Below are 21,246 nucleotides of genomic sequence, written 5' to 3' on the forward strand. Positions count from 1 at the left end.
CAGTCAAATGCCATTATGAATTTGAAAATTCCATGGACTTGATTTTATCTCCCTGAGCACGTGCACTTTATATCAGGTTCAGGTTGGGATTGCTACCATTATGTACCTTTACTTGCAGGTGGTCCAAACAGAATAACCAACAAGACCTATGCCCAATGGGCTGCAGGTTACCTGAATGTATTGCTCATGTGTTATTTCATTGACCTGCATATGGTAAACAGCGGATCAAATGGATCATACCCCTTTGTAGATCCATGGGTATTATTAACCGGCTTTTAGCTCTATGGATCTGTAAAACGAATACGCATGGTGTTGTGGTATGTGCTTTAGCCATATTCTTGGAGGCAATTTGGCACGTAAGAGCAAAAAGTTTAAGGGGCTGCTTGCAATGTATTATATCAAAACAAGTCTAAGTCTGTAGAGAAAATTTGACATGCTGCTTTTATAGGGAATATTTGATTTTAAAATTGTGCTTTTTATTTTTTGTTTATTAAGCCCAATGGGTGAAGGTTTTTATATTATCCTTTTCTTATATTGGTGGATCCTTATTATCCTCGATCTCATTTTAGAATTTTGCACTTTGCATTTGTAATCGTTCTTCTTGAATATTTTTTAGCGAAAGTGTTTTATATTATGGCTCTTTTTATTCCTAATCGTGTACTGTAGAATGAGATTTTATGGTACTTTTATTACCGAAATAAACCTTGATGAATGAAATGGAAATGAAAATGACTTGTAAAGCGAATGTATATTCTAGAGGAATAATGCAAACACAGTGTATGTGTACCTGACGTAAAATGTGTGGTAAAACATGACATAGGAAGAACACATATTGATTCAATTGACAACCATTTTGTGACAATACCTTTAATGACTGTTGCAGACTCGCTTCAACCCATTTAATTCCCCTGAATTTTTCAATTTTGGACAACCTGGTTTTGAAATGTTACATTGCATGAGTCTCACTACCTAAGGCTTATTCAGTGTAAATTGTATTGAAATGAACAAGGAATGCTAATCAACTTTTAAGATAGGGTAACTGTGCAGTTCAAAATCTGTGCAAAGATAGCCTGTTACTGAAGGGACCTGTTAAAGTGTTGCTTAACTAAACTACTCATCGAAGGTGAAATATGCACCCAAGTAAAGTTTTGTCCCACTTATGAACACAGGGTCTAGAGAAGTTATTGACTTAGGGTAAACATTTATCCCAAGTGTAGATCTAGTCACTTTCATTATATATACCCTCCTTATACCACTTTAAGAACTGTCATATGTCCCTAGTTCAGCCATAATCGAATTGAGTGCCTTTGTCCCTCTACTCTGCCAAGTTAATTACTCTCCAGTCCAGCAGAAGGCTCAAAGGCCTCCCCACACAGCAAGCCACTATCAGTGCTCGGACCCAGTTTGTGAGAAAGAAAGATGTGGGGAAGAAGTCAGCATGTGTTAAGTAACTCTTCACACTTCACCAGGCATGGGTAAGCCCAAGCCCACAGAAGCAAAGGAATAAGGCCAGATAACTGGAGTTAAACACAGTAGGTGCTCCCCTTTGAAGTTGTGGTAGGAAAGGTTTAGTCATCTGTGTCAGATGGGGGTGGAACTGATGCTCTCAGGGAAGGTCATTTCTTATACAACTTAAAGTTATCATGTTTAAATATCCTGGACGTTTGTGCAGGAGGGTTGGAACAGGGTGAAGTGCTGTGGCATACTTCGATTGGCCAGTGGTGTCTGGCCTCTAAAATATTCTCACCCACTTATTAACTCCTGCACAAGTGAGAGAAATTTGAAAAGACACTGTACTTGGGAGCAATGGCGGCAAAAGACTAGCTGGAAAGAGAAGTCGATTGGTGCCACTACAAGGATAGACTGAAGGGCTTTAGGTTTAGCTGACCCACCCCCCAGGGTCACTGACCACTTTAAGCCCAGTGGGGAATGGTTCAGGGAAGTGACCAGCTCGGGATCCTGATTGGTTATCCTGGGACTTCAATGACTCTGCTTAGATTTAGGTGCTCTTCGAGTAGCCAGGAGCCTGTGGGGTGTGGGGAATGCAGTATCGAGGGTGTACTGCCTGCTGACTGTTGTGGGGCTATGGGACATGCCCCCAAGAAGAAAAGAGCATCAGGAAAACACACAAAGGACATATCTTGCAAACACAGCAAACCAAGAAAAAGAGAGCATCAAGAATCCAGGCAGAAAACATATCTAGCACAAAGAGCTAGAAAATGAAGGTCCCCATAAAATTGCCCTTTAGAAGACAGGAGGTTTGAAATAAATGCTCCCTCTGACTAGGACTGGCCACCAGGAACAAAAAGAGTCAAAGAATGCCCAAACTGGCCCTACAAGGACACAGTAATCACAATACAAATCCTGATCTCTTAAGGGAAATGGTGGGAGAACAAAGCATGTGTTGCCTAGTGGTCACTTTCAGAATTCCCCTTTGGGAGGACCAAGCCCTCTGGGTTTGATGCCTCTTAAGTTATTCAATATCCCTGTGGGAGGAGTCATGCATAGGATATTGAAATTACTTTTAGCCCCGAGGAACCATGCCCCGGCGGCAGTTTCAAGCACAATTTCCTGGGGTTGACACATCAGTGATCCAGGTAAGCATATTGGGGGTGCAGGGCACTCCAGCCCACTTTCTTCTTGTTGTGGCTAGAGAGAACATAGTTGCTCCACCTAAAGCAGCAACAGAGAAGTGTGTAGTCGGCTCCCCACCTGGTCCAGCAAAAGGTGTTGTTAGATCTGACAGTCTTAGGGTGGTCACCCCCAACTTTTTGCCTGCCTCCCTCCACTTTTTGACACAGTTTTTGCTGGTTTTAGGACTCTGAACACGTACCACTACTAATCAGTGGTAAAGTGCATATGCCCTCTCCCTTAAGTCATGTTAACATTGGTTCATACCCAATCGGCTTATTTGATCTACTGGTAAGGCCCTAGTAAAGGGCACTCTGTGTACCCAGGGCCTGTAGATTGAATGCTAGTAGTGGGCCTGCAGCACTGGTTGTGCCACCCACATAAGTAGCCCCTTAACCATGTCTCAGGCCTGCCATTGCTTCACTGCCACTTCGACTTGGCATTTAAAAGTACTTGTCAAGCCTTCAGCTCCCCTTTTTCTACATATAAGTCACCCCCAAGGTAGGCCCTAGGTAACCCAGAGGGCACCTGTGTGTTTTATATGTCCTGGAGTGGAAAACTCCTAAATTAATTTTCCACTGCTGTGAGGCCTGCTCCATTCACAGGCTAACACTAAGGCTACCCTCATAAACTTTTTGAGTAGTAGAGTCTGATTAGAAAGGGGTAAATAGGTCATATTTAGTATGGCCAGAAAGGTAATACAAACTCCTGCTGACTGGTGAAGTTGGATTTTATTTTACTATTTCAGAAATGTGACCTTTAGAAAGTGAGTATTTGTCTGCGCTTAAATCCTTCTGTGCCTTACAGTCCATGTCTGGGTTGCTCTCTTGTGCATTCCACTCAGACAACCACAAACATGGGATGCTCAGTCACACCTAGCACACATCTGCATACTGAATGGGTCTTCCTGGGGTGGAAGAGTGGAGGGCCTGATGCTTACATTTCAAAGGACAGTGGCCTGCCTTCACACAATGGACTGCCAAACCCCCTACTGGGACCCTGGCACACAGGATTGTACTGAAAGGTGACCTCCTGCACTTCTAAGCAACTCTTTGAAGTATCCCCCACTTTAAATTCTCATTTGGGTATATAAACTAGGTCCCTGACCCTACCAACTCAGACACTTCTTGACAAGATACCTCCTGGGAAAGAAACTCTGAACCAGGACCTGCAACCTGCCAAGAGAATCTGCCTTGCTGCCTAAAGGTCTCACCTGTACTGCTTTGCTCTAAAGGTCTGCTGCCTTTCTGTTGCCCTGCTGCCTAGCTGGCCTCTGGCTCTGCTGAGAAGTGCTCTCCAAGGGCTTGGATTGAGCTTGACTCCTGTTTATTAAGTCTCAGGGCCAAAAAGACTTCACTTTCTGCAACGAAAACCTTATACGCTGAAAATTCGAAGCACAGCCTGTGGGAAATGACACACAGCCTGCACCGCAATGAGAAAATCACTGCACAGCTGAACTGGAATGACGCAGCCTGACTTCCCAAGTGAAGATCAATACAGCGCCTGCGTTGCGACTGGAAATTCGCCACACAGCCCCCTGTATCGTCACCCAGCTGAGCCGGAATGACGCAGCACAACTTCTTGGATGGAGAATCGACGCAGGGCCTGCCGTGCAACAGAAAATCTGATACAATGCGCTACTGGAAAAACGCAAGCCTTTGACTTGGCCCCGAACACCCAGGATTTCCACGCATCCTCCCTTGTTTTGACGTAAATCTACTCAGATAAGTATTATATATTTTTCTAAACCTGTGTGGTGTATTCTTGTGGTGTTTATACTGTGTTAATGCATGATTTATTGCACAAATACTCTACACATTGCCTTCTAGGTTAAGCCTGCCTGCTCAGTGCCAAGCTCCCAGAGGGTGGGCACAGGATAATTTGGATTGTGTGTGATTTACCTTGACTAGAGTCAGGGTCCTTGCTTGGACAGGGGGTAGCCTGACTGCAACCAAAGACCCCATTTCTAACAGGCATGTTGCCAGCTGGGGCCACAGGGCATCGAGGTCACCTGCTCCCTTCAAGAAGAAAAACATGCCTTTGGGTGCCACAGGCTTGATCAGGGCACCTGTAGTTAACACAAAAGATAGCAGACACATATGAAAAGAAAATGCAGCATGAAAGTCAGTAATCAAAAATTCAGGCATTGAACTATGGACCACTCCATAATCCCCTGTGAGGCGTTTTAATTTGCATATGTGGCCATGTGCTGTACAGGAAGGACTGAGGCACCAACAATGTGTAGGAAGTGAGTTTGGGGGCTGATGGTGTTCACCAGCCCCCTAAAAATATTTTTTTACAAACAATTCCCACTAAGGTTCCTAGGGAATGGAATCCCTGGTCTCTGGAGAGGCTTTCCAGAATTTTACATTTTATTGATGTCTGATATTTTTCCTTATAGTGCCTGGAGTGTAGGGAACCTTTGTTGGCTGGTTCTAAATCTCAGTAGCCACATAGTAGAAGTATGAATAACACTCTGAGTGATATAATATTCAGTGAACGTGTTGTTGGCAATGTTGATGGTGAACAATGCTTTTATTTTTTTTATATTGAACAGCAGTGAATGTTAATTCTATGCCCACAGACATAAGTGGTTTGTGAACCTGGGAGCTGGGGTTACGAGCCCACATCAGTTGCCCCAAAGGGGGCTTGGACTGCTCATCTTCACTACTCTGAGAGAGTCTAGTGCTGTGCTACGAGGGGATATTTTGTTCCCAGTAAAGACAAATATGTGGACTTGTTACTTGTAAAGGGTTCACATCCTTCACAACTAATAATTCAAGTTTTTACAATGACTAATCAATTAGTCAAATTTTACTTTTGTCAGCATTGTTGCAATAAATGAGTAGTTGGTTTCTCTAGCTCACGCCTTGCTTTCCTCTGAGTAATGTTATTTATCTTCGTGAACAACCCATTGAACAATTTAAGTACCAAGAAATGATCAAAGATTTGCAGAATAGTTAAAGATATTATTGGAAATCAAACTGTATATTGGGCTGGTAGCATGTTAATCCAATACTCCCAAGCATTTTCCCACCATTTGGTAGTGCAATCAATGGCCAGGAAAACTATCATGCTGCAGTGACATTCCTCTCATTTGAATTGTAATTGCAATTACATATTATGGAGCTTCATACCTGTTGTAAGGCACAGTCTAATTTATCATAGGGGTAGCATGCTCCACAATAGGGATGTTCTTGGTTGGATGGTTGCTGTGCTTTCAGTGACTTCTATATTGGAAATGCTGTGGGTTTGTATGTGATTGAGCAGACTATTGCTCTTACCCTCTTTTTTGTCACAATGTAAAGCAGGAAAGAGGAATGAAAGAAAAAGTACCCGTAATTTACTTTAGTAGGTTGCTATAAGTAGCTGCAGGTCTGATGTGATTTTTTTATTTTATTTTGGTCAATGCAGGGCCATCAGTACTTGTCTTTTATTGGATACAACAGTTAAAACCGTCAATCAATATAACATTTGGAAGACCTCAAGAATAAAGAGAAAAAGAAGATCATCTAGGTTGGTCTACAATAACATCATCCTAGAATGTAAATGTTGGTGTGGTAACAGGTTTACAAGTTTACATAGCTTTAGAGTGTGCAGTTGTGATACTGCTGAAGGGAGAGAGGAGGACATGCAAGGGATGGACTATATTAAAGCCATCCAGCCCAGTTGAGAAGAGACCACAGTGGAGCTGACGGTCTCCCCCAGGCCTATTACAAGGTTTCCACTGGGCTGACTGGCAGAAAACTCAGAAATCTGAGGTTTCTTTTGGTCAGCCCAGTTTAAACCATGGGGCCGCATTAGCCTTGGCTCCTCATTGAGGCAAGACTAATACCGTCGCACAGAGGGTGCTCCCAACACCCTTGGAATACACACTGTCTGCTATAGCAGACAGCGTGCATTCCGAAGGTGCTAGACAGAGGGGCCCTTCACTGCCATGTTGTGGGCAGTGCAGAGGCCTCTCTGTGGCCCTCAGCCCCGGCTTTCCTCCAGCCTTTTCATGGCCACGTCCCTGTCATGAAAAGGTAGGAGAAAACCGGACTTGTGAGCATCACAACGCTGCAGTGGCTAACCACAACTCTGTCCACCATCACCTCTCCGGGACCATGTTCCTGGCGGTGGCGGCTGTCAGCTGGTGGTCCGACTGCCAGGGTCATAATATAGCAGTCTGAAGGCAAAGAGTGAAGCAGCCCAATCACCACCGTGAGGCTGGCGGTCTCGAGGCCGCCAACCTTGTAATGAGGCCCTTTGTCTCTATCTACAGCTTTTTAAAATATATTTAGGATTTTAACTAAAACATCCATATGTCACACAAGAAATACATTAATTAAACTTTTTTTTAGCTTAATTAGCAGTCCACCTGGAAGAGTGTGTAAACGCTTAAGGGCTGCACCTCATTTAAATTTAAAGCGATGCCTCATTCATCGGTCTAAAGTAATTTGCGAAATTCACGCAGATTGATTTTCCTGGGCATGGTTTGCTCTTGCCGCAGCCAGGCATGCTTCCAGATTTTGAATAGTTGAGGAGCTGCAGCCATTTAAAGGGGTGCAATCGCACGCCAGGTTTTACGAAGGTAATGACCAGTTAGCAAATAAAGAAGATTCACACAAGGGGTATGTTATATAAAAGCTTTTCACCCTGCACTGCTCAAAGGGACAGACGCCATGAATACGCTCGAAGAGAACATCAGGCAGGCAATATGTTCCTGTGATACAAACAATAGACTTTTGTCCGCCCAGTGATTATACTGGCAACACGATTTTCTAATAGACTTCCTAACACTTCAAGTGTCCAAAGAGTGATGTGGGCAGTGTACTGCTTCCCTAACACTTAGATCCTTGTATTTTGTGACGCTCTAACTATGGATTACAAAGTGATTGTTCGCCAGCATGATGGAATTGGCAAGGTACCGTTATGCTTGGACCACTGCTGTTATGAAAACCCCCAAAATGACTGCAAAAAGTTTGAAATATTGATGACTATGGAATGATACGATTGACTATGTCTCATTAGGGGGGCACATAAATAGGGATAGTGCTAATTTATACGGCTTCACGTGCAAAAAGGGAGACTATAGCATTACGGCCAGAGCTGCGAACTGGGGTACCAGGTTCGAATCTCAGCGTCGGCTAAGCATTTTGTGAATCTGTGCAAACTACTAGATCTTCCGGTGTCTAAAAAATGATAGTGACTTTGTAATTATACTGGTGCTAACGCAGAGCGTCCCAATACCTTCGGGTAGTGTTAGCAGTAAATAATAATAATAATAATAATAATAATAATAATAATAATAATAATAATAATAAAAAGCAGTTGAAGGCGCACTTTTGTTTTTTACATGTAATACCACCTTATTGTTTTATAGTTTTTCAAACTCTGAATCGCATGATCATTGTTCCAACCAATTCCAGCACTCTTGTAGCACTCCCCCTGCCAGCTAACAAATAGTATTGCTTTTGTTTGTGTTGACGTACAATATTCTGTTTTTTAAACCCATTAATTTTCCATTAATTGTTGGCAGCCTAAACCTTCTTCCAAAACTTGAATTTATATGTTATTGCCGGTTTAACCAGTTTGTTTCCCAAAAGGGTTTGAACATTATGGAGGGTCTGATTTATGACTCCTAATCGTAATTTATTTCTAAATTTCTCCGAAGGAACGGTTGATGTCTCACTTATTACTCACTGAGATTCCGAGCCGGCGTTGCCCCGTAGTTTTTTAACACATCCTTGGTAACTCTGCAGATTTTAAATCAAGTGACTATTTTTAACTCATTTTTAGAATTACCTTTAAAACATATAGGCCCGCATTTATACTCCGTTTGCGCCGAATTTGCGTCGTTTTTTTCGACGCAAATTCGGCGCAAAACTAACGCCATATTTATACTTTGGCGTTAGACGCGTCTCGCGCCAAAGTATTGGCAAATAGCGTCATTTTTTTGCGTGAACGCCTTCCTTGCGTTAATGAGATGCAAGGAAGGCGTTCCCGTCTAAAAAAATGACGGCGACGCAAATGCGTCGTATTTATACTCCCGGGCAAAAATCACGCCCGGGAGTTGGCGGGTCAAAAAACCCCGCATTTGCGCCACTATTTAACACCTGGGTCAGGGTAGGCGTTAAGGGGCCTGTGGGCTCAAAATGAGCCCACAGGTGCCCTCCCCTGCCCCCAGGGACCCCCCCTGCCACCCCTGCCCACCCCAGGAGGACACCCAAGGATGGAGGGACCCACCCCAGGGACATTCAGGTAAGTTCAGGTAAGTATTATTTTTTATATTTTTTTACTTTTTTTTGGGTGGCATAGGGGGGCCTTATTTGTGCCCCCCTACATGCCACTATGCCCAATGACCATGCCCAGGGGACACAAGTCCCCTGGGCATGGCCATTGGGCAAGGGGGCATGACTCCTGTCTTTACTAAGACAGGAGTCATGAAATGGCGTCTGGGCGTCGTAAAAAAATGGCGCAAATCGGGTTGAGGCGATTTTTTTGCCTCAACCTGACTTGCCCCATTTTAAGACGCCCTAACGTCATTTTTTCCCAACGCCGGCGCTGCCTGGTCTACGTGTTTTTTTTCCACGCAAACCAGGCAGCGCCGGTCTGCTTGCGCCGGCTAACGCCATTCCATAAATACGGCGCCCGCATGGCGCTTCAGAATGGCGTTAGACGGCGCTAAATTTTTTTACGCTAAACTGCGTTAGCGCAGTTTAGCGTCAAAAAGTATAAATATGGGCCATACTTTTTAGCTTATGCATGTTATACGTACACTGAAAAAGACATGTTTCAGCACGAGTCTGGGGGTTCCTTCTGTGAATCGATGAGCTAACTCACTAATCTTCTCGCTACCCACAAAAGAAATCCGTTATTATAAATTTTACACGATCTACTAACGGTTAACAGTTCTGCCTCAGAATTATATATACCGGATACTGCAATCAGCTATTATTTTCAGCATGTGTATATCTTCAGAGTAATGACTTCGGGGTTTCAGATTTATTTTTGCATTCATTCTCAATGCAGAGGCGAGTAATGGGAGCTTTCTTATTCTTTCGAATAAAAGTCTTCAAATAGATCCATACATTAATCTTCAGAAGCATTCTTCATTCAGGGATATTGTTTAAGCAGACATAAACATGTATCTTGGATTCATTGTGTATTCATACTAATGCATTTGTTCTTGAGGTTCAATTTATGGTCATATTATTTCTTCATGCACAACAAAACATACATTCTAGATTTACCATGCATATCACTTTCTCATCTATAAAACTGCTGATAATGATCACTCCAATTTTCAAACTGATGAAATCTTGTCACTGATTGCTGTTATTCCTTTTTGGACATGCACAGCTGCCGCAGTTCTCATAAATAAATTGAAATGCTCTCGATTGGATCTGATGATGAATGTGCGTTAATATTCAGGGATTTAACATAATTGTGGTCCCTCAGACTTAAAATAAAAATAAAATGAGGTTTGCCCTGTTGTATTGTTGCCATGGACAGGAAAACATTTGACTGTCTAATTGTCGGGTAAACATACAGTTTTCTGCACTTGCAATGATATAGATGGTAGGGCAGGAGTCCCACAATATTTGCTAACGGTTTATGTTCGCTGTATGAAGCATTTATCTGATATTTGTTGATGTCCACATTCATGTAATAATACCCTTTTTGTGAATAATATGATGAAAATTGTAGTGACTTTAATGTAAAACCTAATCGTGAAATCAGCAAACTCGGGTGATTTTAGACATGATAGTGTGGACATTGTTTTCTACAATTTCACACATTTTCTGGTCCAGCCTCTATAAGAAACTGAAAAGTTTCCCTCCTATTTCTCTCTACTATGTTGAACAAAATAAACAAAGGTGGTCAATTTAACCTGACCAGGCAGTAGCGATACCAGTGAAGACACAGGCTGCTCCCTTCCTGGTGGAGGAAAACCTCCTCTAACTAGAATGTCTCACCTACCTGAGGGGGCCTCTGTAACAGAACTGCGCTCACTAGTATGCCTAATAGCATTGAGCGTCAAGTGAGATACCATGCTGAAGTAGGCAACTTAACATTTTTTTTCATCTGCAAATCTATAAAGAATGTTTTTTTCTGCAATGCAAAACACAAAATCTCATGGCATACTAGTAATATTGTCCCTACATGTCAGGGGCATTTGAATATTTTCCTACCTAATAGTCCCAGGCTTCACATAGGGCGGGTCGACCATCACTGCGAGTCAGTGGGCAAGTTGTGGTTGAACTGCTGGGGCGAGAGGTTCTGCTGTCTGAGGCCCTGCTAACTGAAACTCGGCGGTTCTACTATCTATAACAGGATGTTGAAACAACATGCTCTACTTTGTTAACCTCTAAGGGCCTCATTTACAAGGCCCGTGGATCAGGGTGGTGCAGCATATGCCTTGCTGCACTGCCCTGCGCCACCAGGAAAGGGCAGAAATGTGCTGTATCTGAAAGATATGGTGCATTTCAGTCCTCTCTCCCTGTGCTGGTGCACAAATTGCTGCCTACCTCCAACGCAGGCACCCTTGCACCATGGTGCAAGGATGCCTACGTTTTGGGGGTGATTGTTTTTGTGCAGGAAGAGACACCTTTCTGCACAAAAACAATTGCAAGAGGTGTTTTCCTCTTTGTATGTGTGCGGCAGAATGCAGCACAAATAGAAAGAGGAAAACATGGTGAGAAATAAAGATACTTCTCCCCTTTGCGTCACTCTTATACCACCCCTGAGGTGGTGTAGGAATCTGATGCATTCCCAGACTTGTAAATCTGTGAATGCATCAGATTCCTTCAGGTTCCATCGGTGTTGTGTTGGAACACCCCAAGCAACACCCATAGAACGCCTCTTTCACGCAGTGTTATGCATGAAAGGCTTTTATATTTAGAAGGCTATGAAAAGCCATGCAAAGTGGCTTTGTGTGGCCTTGTAAACATGGGCTCCTACACTGTGCCACCAGAGCATAAAAAGTGCTGCTCTGGTGGTACAGTGTGCCTCTAGGGCCTCGGAAATGAGGCCCTGAATGACGCACATAGGGTCTCATTTACAAGAATCTAACACATCGGCCCAATGCGTCAGATTTCTTGCTGTGCCCTGTGATTCCCTATTTACAATACATGGCATGTGTTTCACAGATGCATCAGAAATTCTGGTGCATCTGTGCTGCTAAACTCATGCCTTGCTGGACTAGCGTCACAAAAATGACACTACTCCAGCAATGTGAGGAGGCCCCCTTAGAGAAAAAAGCACAACATCAATTTTACACCTGTGCTGAGCAGGCAGTGAAAGTCTGATACAGTGAAGTCACAGACTGATGCAGTGAAATGTTGCAAATTTCACTGCCTCAGTTCTGCGTGGTTTCCAAAGAAATTCTTATAAACACCATTCGTTTCCTATACATCTATTAGGTAGATGTGGGTATGAGGTTATTTGTGAGGCAGATTAAGGTGGATGTTGAATGAATATGTTGCTGGCTGATAGTCATTGCTATTGTTGTGGGCCCATTTTAGTTAGTCGCTTGGGCGCAGTGATAGATAGCTTAGGCTTGACGCCTTTGCTCTTTTATCCACTAACTATGCTCTGCATTTCTGTATTCCATTTTTATTCATTGTATTTTTGCCTCATTCAGTGGCATTGTTTTAATTTAATTGTCAGCTGCTTTTCTGCGAAAGGGTCATTATCAGTGCTATAGATGACATACTGTACATCAAGTTCTTTTCTTCAGAATCACAAGAATGGAATGTGAGGCACCCAAAATAATATTTTGTATTGCCGACCCCAAGACTGCGTAAGCAGTCCAGCGCTTAGGTACATACCTGCGTCAGGCTTTTGTGCATGTAAATAAACATGTCCCCTGTAAAAATATCTTGTAGGACAAAGGGCACTAGATGAGGTTCCAGACGGAATTCACATCAATGCTGCATGCCGGTTTTTGGTCTATCTTAGCCTTTGTGTCTCCACAGATCCTGATCTGGAGACAGGTGCCCGGACCTTGTAGCAAAGGTAATCAGGGTGAGGTGTGTTTCTCAAGGACACTGTACTGACAGATTTGACTTACATGCCATGCTCTCACTGAGGGGTTAGAGATTAAACTTTTAGGTAGGAATTGTATACTCATGACAATATTTTGGGGTTGTTTATGTTTACATCTCTAGTTTTCACAATCATGATTTTGTTTTCTCTCATTATACTAATCATTGCAGCTCAAACATTTCATTATAGATTGCAGCCTTTTCAATAAATGTATTGAAAACTGTCCTGCATCTCTTTTCTTACCTCTGTGTGTGTAAGGACTCATATCTGGAGAGAGAAGGGTAAGGCTTGTTTCACCACAATTTCCCCTGAAGGGTTTCAGAGTTCCTTGCACGGCTGCCATACATCACCTTTGCTGATTGGGTTTTGGTGAGGTGCTGCTAATGAGCCAGAAGGGATGGACCGATAGTTCCTAACTGGTGTAAGAGTGACTCAGTTGCCTACAATGCAGAGGTCCTGCTACCCTAAATCCAGTAGTCTAGTCAGAGTACACGATTCCTTATGACATGGAGCCTCCAACAATGATGTAGGCACAAAGTTTATGAGTCTCCTGAGTATTTCTGTCTCACACACACTGAAGGTACCCTAAGAACCATCACATGGAGATGTCTGTGGGCTTAGGGGTGATCCTCCTCAGCTAAATAGGGAGCACCCATCTAGGTGTAGGTTGTTTACCCTTGAACCAGAAAAAGGAAGTTTTTTCACATTGCAGCATTCCACTCGGACCAGGGCCCTGCTTTTTGCCTTTAGGGCATTCAAGGACACCATGGGACCAATTGGTATTTAACGCCATCATTCCTCCCCATATAATCCCGAAAGTAACCGTGCTGTGGAGAGGAAGCACTAAGGGCCAAATTTCTACTTTTTGACGCAAAACTGTGCCGAGGCAGTTTTGCGTCAAAATTTTTACCGCTGGCTAACGCCATTAATTTGTGCCGCTCGGGCGTCAAATTTATACTTAGACGAACAGACGCTCAAACCACAGGTGTGAGTCTTTTTTTTTTTTACTCAAACCAATGCGTCACGGCGTAAAGAAAAATTACGGTAACGCGGCAAAAATGACTGTGAGCCGGGTTACGACATCGCAAACCAGATACGCTCCATTTTTTGAGGCTATACCATCAAAAAGCAGCGCGAACACAGCAAAATGTGCTAAGGAGAGCCAAAATGGATTCCAGATGCTTGGACAGACCCCAGGGAGATGACAACATACCAGGAACCAGCCAGGAGGACCCACACAAGACCTAGGAGTGGGAGAAGAAGAAAAGAAAGTGTTGCTTCAGTGCAGAGCAGCAGGAAATACTGATGAAAGAGGTGACAGAACACCAGCACCAACTTTTTGTCACCTCAAAGTTGCCAATTAGTAGGAGAGAGGCAATATGGCAACAAATTGTTGACAAGATAAACAGTGTGGCAGAAGTACAGAGAACAGTCATCGAGTGCAAGAAACGGTGGCATGACTTCAAGCGCAGGACCAAGGAAAAGATGGCCAGGAACAGGAAGGCAGCACTGCAGACTGGAGGTGGGAGTCCAGCACTGCAAGAGGCACTGCACCACATGGAGGAGATGGTGGCAGCCGTCATCCCTGAGGAGATCGTTGCAGGGATTCAAGGACAGGGTGTGCAAACTACCAGGAGACAACACAGATGCAGGGTAAGTCGCATGGGGAATTAAAATGCACAAATGTTAACAGCAAGCAGGGGGGACATACCTACTACACAATGCATGTAAGTCATGATATTCAGGGAGTGGCCTGGGTAAAGGGGCATGGCACGGGGGAATGGGCTGTTCAGAGGAAACCTGGGGCACAGTATTACACTACACCAACAACCTTTGCATGGGGGTATGCTGCCATGACAAGGATGTTGGAAAGGTATAGCCAGTCTAGGAGGGCAGGGTACAACGTAAAACTGGCCTGCTGTCACACAACAGCTGCTATTTTCCCTACATGAGGTAGGGCTCAATTAACAGTCTCAGGCCATATCTGCAAGTGGAATTTAACATTGACAACAGTTGCCACTACCACCTCTGCTGTGTGTGCAGGTCAAGTAGCTCATGGCAGTAACGTCCCCATGGATCAAACACATCGAAATTAGAGGGTTCAGGGACAACATTATCAATCCCCTGTAATCAATATAAATGTTCTAATCCTGTCAAATGTTAATGTCCATAGTTGCTACAAACATCAGTCATTGTCATAAACATGATGAGGTACACAGCACTAATGTCATACCCAAGCTGCATATGTCGGGGTCCACCCTGTGCCTGGGTCACAATAGCTCCAATGACACCATGCAACATCCCAAATGTTCAACAGAATTTACACCATAAATAATATTGTGTTATTTGAAATTGATATAATTCAGAATGGTGTGTCCTTTTCATAACATTGACAAAGCCAGCTGTGTTCTATTATGCAGTTAAGTTGGACACTGCAGGTTGTCAAAAGTGGCTGCGTGCCCAAGAAGAATGTTAATGTTACTCAAATCAAATCAAATAAGCTTTAATCAACAGAAGGTTGCCATAAAAGCATACATACAGAAAACAAAATCAATACATTAACCTTAAACCAAACATATAAGTTAAGCATTAAGACTCAGGTAGAATGGATGGTGTTGACACAAAATAAAACTGTAAAATACAAGATTTTGTAATTAAAAACTGTGCAAGGGAAATAAAATATATATGAATAAATATATATATATATATATATATATATATATATATATATATATATATATATATATATATAAACTGTTCAGAATAATATAAAAAAAAACAAGGACTAAAACAGTAAAAAAGATTAAGATCACCCAATCACCCATCAGGTTGCATGTGGCAAAAGTTATGTAATTTACTTCTCAGGCGCTAGCAAAATGTTTTGTTTTTCTGTGTCTAAGTATAGCCTGTCAGAATTTACATATGGTGTTACAGATGTATAGGGTTGGCAAAGAATGTAGAAACACATAAGCTGGTTGACATTGTCTCAAATTCATGGATCTCAGTCATGGAAGCAATAGTATCTTTCTTGACGTGTTATACAATGAACAGAATAGAATCTTATGGAAAGAACTTTGTTCAGTGGCCGTGTCACACGGGCATTTGACCATAGGCCTCGACCAGTCGTTTATGGTTGGAAAACTCACCAAGTGGTGGAAAAGATCCAGCCTAAACCTGGTCAAAACCTATCTGTGCTGTTCGTTGCTCACCTCCTTTAGATATAGTTGCATCCCAGGTAAGGTTAAGATCAGATGGTTTTTAATAACACTTGGCTCAGGTAGTTCAGCGGTTAGACTTAGTTCATCTAGATGTCACAAGCAGACTTTCCTTATGTTTTTCCCAGTGATAGCTCAAAGTGTTTCTGGTTTATAGTAGTAGTCTGGGTGTCCTAGATTACTCATAACATTTTTTACGTAGCCCAACCATTTTACTTTTCTTACATTAGAGGACCTAACTCAATCCTGTATAATCTCTTGGTTCAGCTTTGTATACTCAGAAGTCCATATCTTGTGCCAAAGCAAGATCGGTTGGGTTTTGACTAGGTTTAAAATTAGAGGGACCCCTAATTCCGAGTGGCATACGTTTGATGGACTACTCTGTGGGAGAGAAAGAAGATACTTCAGGAAGGTGTTCTCTATCAACTGTAGGAAGACATTTTTTGCATGCCCCCAAAGGCCAGCTCCTTACATGGCTATTGACATACATTTGGCCTTATACACTGTTAGTTTCTCTCTTAGGGGTTTCTTACCAACCTTGCAAACAAAATTGTGTAAGGTTGCAATAGTTTTCTGAAAGTGTAGCCCACTGGTTCTAATTGATACTTGCCATGTCCCTTTTACATCAAACATGATCCCCAGGTAGGAAAAGGACGTAACAAAATCTATTCTGGTGCCTTTTATCATGAGACTGGGAGTTTTCTGTAACACTTTCCCGTAGCAAATGTCTCGCTTTTGTTAATTATTAGCCCCAGTTCCCCCATATAGGACACAAAACATGTTAGTAACTGTTGCAGTGCGAAGGGGGTTCGGGCCATTAGGACTGCATCATCAGCATATAAAAAGGCGGGGATGTGCCGAAACCTATTTGGGGCAGGTTGCTTCACTTGGTAGATAACACATTACCCAAATTATTACTGAATAGCAGAGGTCTTCAAACTGGGGGGTGGGCACTGCTAGGAGGGCCTCAAGTGATCCCAGGGGGTGCCCCAGACACTGGCCAAAAGAAGCATTATACAGCTAACACGCCTTTGTTGTAAACAGAAGCTTGTTATTGCATTTTTAAAAAGGTAACAGTACCCAGTACTTAACTGCAATATTTAAATAGGTCTAGACAAATTTAAACATTGTCATATTTATAAAACAATTGTAAAAAATTCTGAGGGGGGGCCCAATGATTTTTATTTTTCAACAGGGGGGGGTGGCATTAAAAAGTTTAGAGACCACTGCTGTATAGGGAGAAGAGGAAGGGTGCCAGAACACAACCCTGCCTTACACCCCTCTCTTTTCCAAATGGCTTGGTGCATTTGTCCTTGAGTCTGTATCGCACTCTGGCGCTGCATTCATGATATGTTTCCCTGAGAAGTTGTATGATCGGTAGTTCCACACCCATGCTCCCCATGATAGCCCACAATTTGCTGTGGATTACGCAGTCAAAGGCATCATTTAAATCAACAAAAACTAAGTATAATCTCCCTTGTTTGATAGTGGTGTATTTCTCGATCAGCATGCTTAGGTTTAGACTCTGTACCACAGTGCCTACTCGCTCCCGGAACCCATACTGTGGATCCAATAAAACATTCTTGTCCTGGCCCATTCCTGTTGACTGTTCAAGATAACGCGTCCTGCCACTTTTAGCATCGAGTCTAGGAGGGAGATAGAATGGTAGCAAGTTGGACAATGTCTATCGCGTTTTTGAGGATTGAGACTATAATTGATTCCTCCAGGATTTCAATAGGCCAACTTGACAACATGCATTCAGGGCTTGAGTAAGCAGTGGCCCCCATAGGGTCATGTTGGCTTTAAATAGATCTACAGGGATGATGTCCGGGCCTGGCGCTTTGCCGTATTTGCGAGCATTCAAGGCAGCCATGATCTCATCCAAGGTGAATGGCAGCTTGATAGGGAAGGTAATGGGGGGAAGATCACTATCGGACAGCATCTACTGTCAGCCCTGCCGTCTCAGTAGGATTGGAATAAATATTAGAAAAGTGACTAATCCAGTCTCCCTCACTAATCGCTATTTCAAGGAGTGGACCGGTATCAGGCTGGAGGTAGGATGTATTAATTGCCCTTCAAAAAACTGCAGGGTCTTTATTCATGATTGCTTCATGCAGTTTCTCCCATTGATCTTCTTTTAAAGCTGTTTTCCTCTGTGTTAAAACACACTTGTTGCGATTCCTAGCCCCCCTGACTTCATTTGCACAGCGTGGTCATTTTTGTTGTGCTAGTTTCAGCCTTCTATAGGCCTTGGTACAATGTTCATCAAACCACCTTCTCATCCTGTTGTTGCTGCTGTCCCTATCTGTAATTACTAGTCCCTCCTTAATGTACCCAGCACTCTTTTGGAAACTCCCAATTATATCCTCGGGGTCAGACCCAGGTCTAGACAGCTTTCAAAAGCCTGCTTACAACCACAGATCAACTTTTTTAGTAACTCTTTGGGATCAATTTTTGACCAGCACAAGGTGTACCCGTTGAGCCTGTCAATGTCCATAGCTCCCACGGTACAATAGTTAAGAAGTGGCGCTTGGGATAAAAAGCTCTTCATGCCATGTGCAGGTCTATTCTCAGGGGGAAATGGTCACTGCGTGCTGATGTGTGGGTAATGAAATTTCCAACCATTGCGGCATGTCTGTTTGTGACCATTGCGTAATTTATCACTGAATTTCTCCCATGTCAATAGAATGTCTGTGTGAATGGGATTGGCGGGCAGCAAATCTCGATACAGAATGCAAGGTCAGTATTGAATATAAGATCATGCAGGTGTCCCACACAGGTAGAGTGTGTAAAGTGTGAGTGCCCAGCGTTCCCCCTTTCGCTTAAACCGCAGGCCTTTTCTGAAGCCCTAGTGCAAACTTCCGTATTGAAATCTCCCACCCCATAGAAATACCAAATCCTGGAATTTTTTATTCCTGAGAGCATCAATATCCCTTTTTAGTAGAGTCAAGACGGTTTTTAACTCGGCTTTTGGGATGTTGTTATAGAAGTTGATTAAGGCCAGCGCCCGTTTTGCTGATATTCAAACAACAATGATATGATGGTAGGTTTGCGAAGCCAGCATAGTCATACTAGCTGCTCTCAGGGTGTTTGAAACGAAAGTACAGATCCCCCCCTTTGCTCTCCCAGAGTTGGATGTTTCCGCAGAGGTATGATAGGTTCTGAAACCATTTAGCTGGATTGGATTTACTGCCCAGGTTTCTTGTACACAGACTACGGTGAAGCTATTAACAAAATCACACCAGTCTGCTATATCAACCTTAGGTAGTAAACCTGCCACGTTCCAGAATGCTATCCATGTATTCCCCTCAGGAGCAGTAAGTTCAGAATTAACCAAGTGGTGTTGAATCAGTGAATTGGGTATGTCCAGGACGAAGCAGAGGGTGTTTTTAGAGTCAGCAGTAGAAGAAGCAGTCAAACCAGGAGTAGTAATGCCACATGGAAGGAGTAGTAGGTCAGCAGAGATGTCGGGTGCTGCACTGAGTCAATCATTCTTATCTAGATTAGAAGAAGAAGTGCTAAGAGGTTGGTGATCCCGGTCCTCTCAGGTGGGGGACTGGGATACTCTAACTGAATATGTGAGTACTCTGGGGAGCTTGCCCTTGCATCTAAGGCCAGCAAATTATCAACCAAGCTCCCATCTCTAAGTGTCAGTTCAAAAGCGTCAAGACAGGAAACCGGATCTGGCCTTCTAACTGCATCAATTATGTCCTCATGTTTTATGGAGTAACAGCCCCTCACATGGCGGATCCAGTGGATTGCGTTGTTTCTCACAGAATTACCCCTTTCCCTGTGGGCTGGTAGGCGTAGTTTGGGGACAGTAACCATTAGGACAGTGTTGTTAGAAATAGCCCGATTGGGCGCAGGCTGTCCAACGTAATTTGGAACTTTATCTTTCATTAATCTAGGTAATTGATGATGAAGACTTGGTTTGTCATCCCTGCTTACGTATTTGTACATCGGGCCTGGCTATAAATCATGATCCCACCGGCTGATGTAGGGTGACCAGTGCCAGGTACCAGGTTTACAGCAACAGGGGGAGGAGCGAAATTACAAGTTGTGTTAACGGTGTTCGAGGGCAACTTGGTCAGAAATTTTAAGGACCCTGGGGGATTCACCATAATGTTACCATTGTGATCTCTACTGGCTGTCACGTCTACGGAAGTTAGCTGTTTGACCATTATAATTAGGGATTTGATCATGGATTTGAGCTCAGATACCTCATCTTGTAGGTTTTTTACTCATGAGATGTACTGAGCATTAGGCAGGTCTGGGCTTGTGTCTGTTGCTCCCGTGTCTGCTGTCCCAACCATTAAAACACTTAGGTCAGGATCGTCATGTGATATATCAATTAAGGGACTGAAGCAGTTGGTGCAATGAAGGGCCTCACTTCCGGAAGATGTAGGCGCAATCGCTGGTGACAATGGTGAATGAGAATTAGCCTTAGTCTCTTTGGCCTGCCCTGTATGAGTTAAAACTGGGGCCCCTCATTTTGTGAACATCTATGGGATTTTTCTACGAACCTCCCTTGGTCTTACTGGAGAACCTTCCCTCTGAATACATTTAGGGGCTCTGTCCTGAGAGGTCAAAATATCCTCACAGTCAACTAGGAAGTCGTCTATCCTATTCATTACACAGTTACTTGCTGCATGCTTCTGCCGTTTAAGTTTTTTACTGTGTGCCATTCAGCCCCGCCAACGTTTGCTTTCTTTTTGCCCATCACAGTACTCACACCATAGAATGATCCCTTAGGATGGGATAAGACAATATGTCCATACCCAGAGTGTATAAAAAATACAAAAGCACTTCCAAAGTCTGCTTAAAAAGTAAATGTCGGGGAGTGGCCTAGCCCAGCCTCCTTTGAGCTCCGACGGGCGTGGATGGGCCCGCCCTTGGCCTTGGTCTGGTCAAGTGGGTGCAGGTGCAAAGGAAAATGGCTGCCTCCTGGGGCCACAAAGCAGTCTGGGATATGTAGCCCCACTTGGAAGTCTCTAGTGCGTCCCGCACTGCTGTATGCCCCCACTCATATATCGCACTTGTTGGTCTGGTCAAGTGGGTGCAGGTGCAGAGGAAAATGTCCACCTCCTGTGGCCACAAAGCAGTCCGAGTTATGTAGTCCCACTAGGAAGACTCTAGCACGTCTCGCGCTGCGGAGAGCCCCCACGCGCTATATAGCACTTGTTGGTCTGGTCAAGTGGGTGCAGGCGCAGAGGAAAATGGCCACCTACTGGGGCCATAAAGCAGTCTGGGATATGTAGTCCCATTTGGAAGTCTCTAGCGCGTTCCAGGCTGCAGTGTGCCCCCACGTGCTATATAACGCTCTTTGGTCTGGTCAAGTAGGTACAAGTGCAGAGGAAAGTGGCCACCT

This window comes from Pleurodeles waltl, chromosome 12 (genome assembly GCF_031143425.1).
Source record: "Pleurodeles waltl isolate 20211129_DDA chromosome 12, aPleWal1.hap1.20221129, whole genome shotgun sequence".
In the NCBI taxonomy this organism is placed as follows: Eukaryota; Metazoa; Chordata; class Amphibia; order Caudata; family Salamandridae; genus Pleurodeles; species Pleurodeles waltl.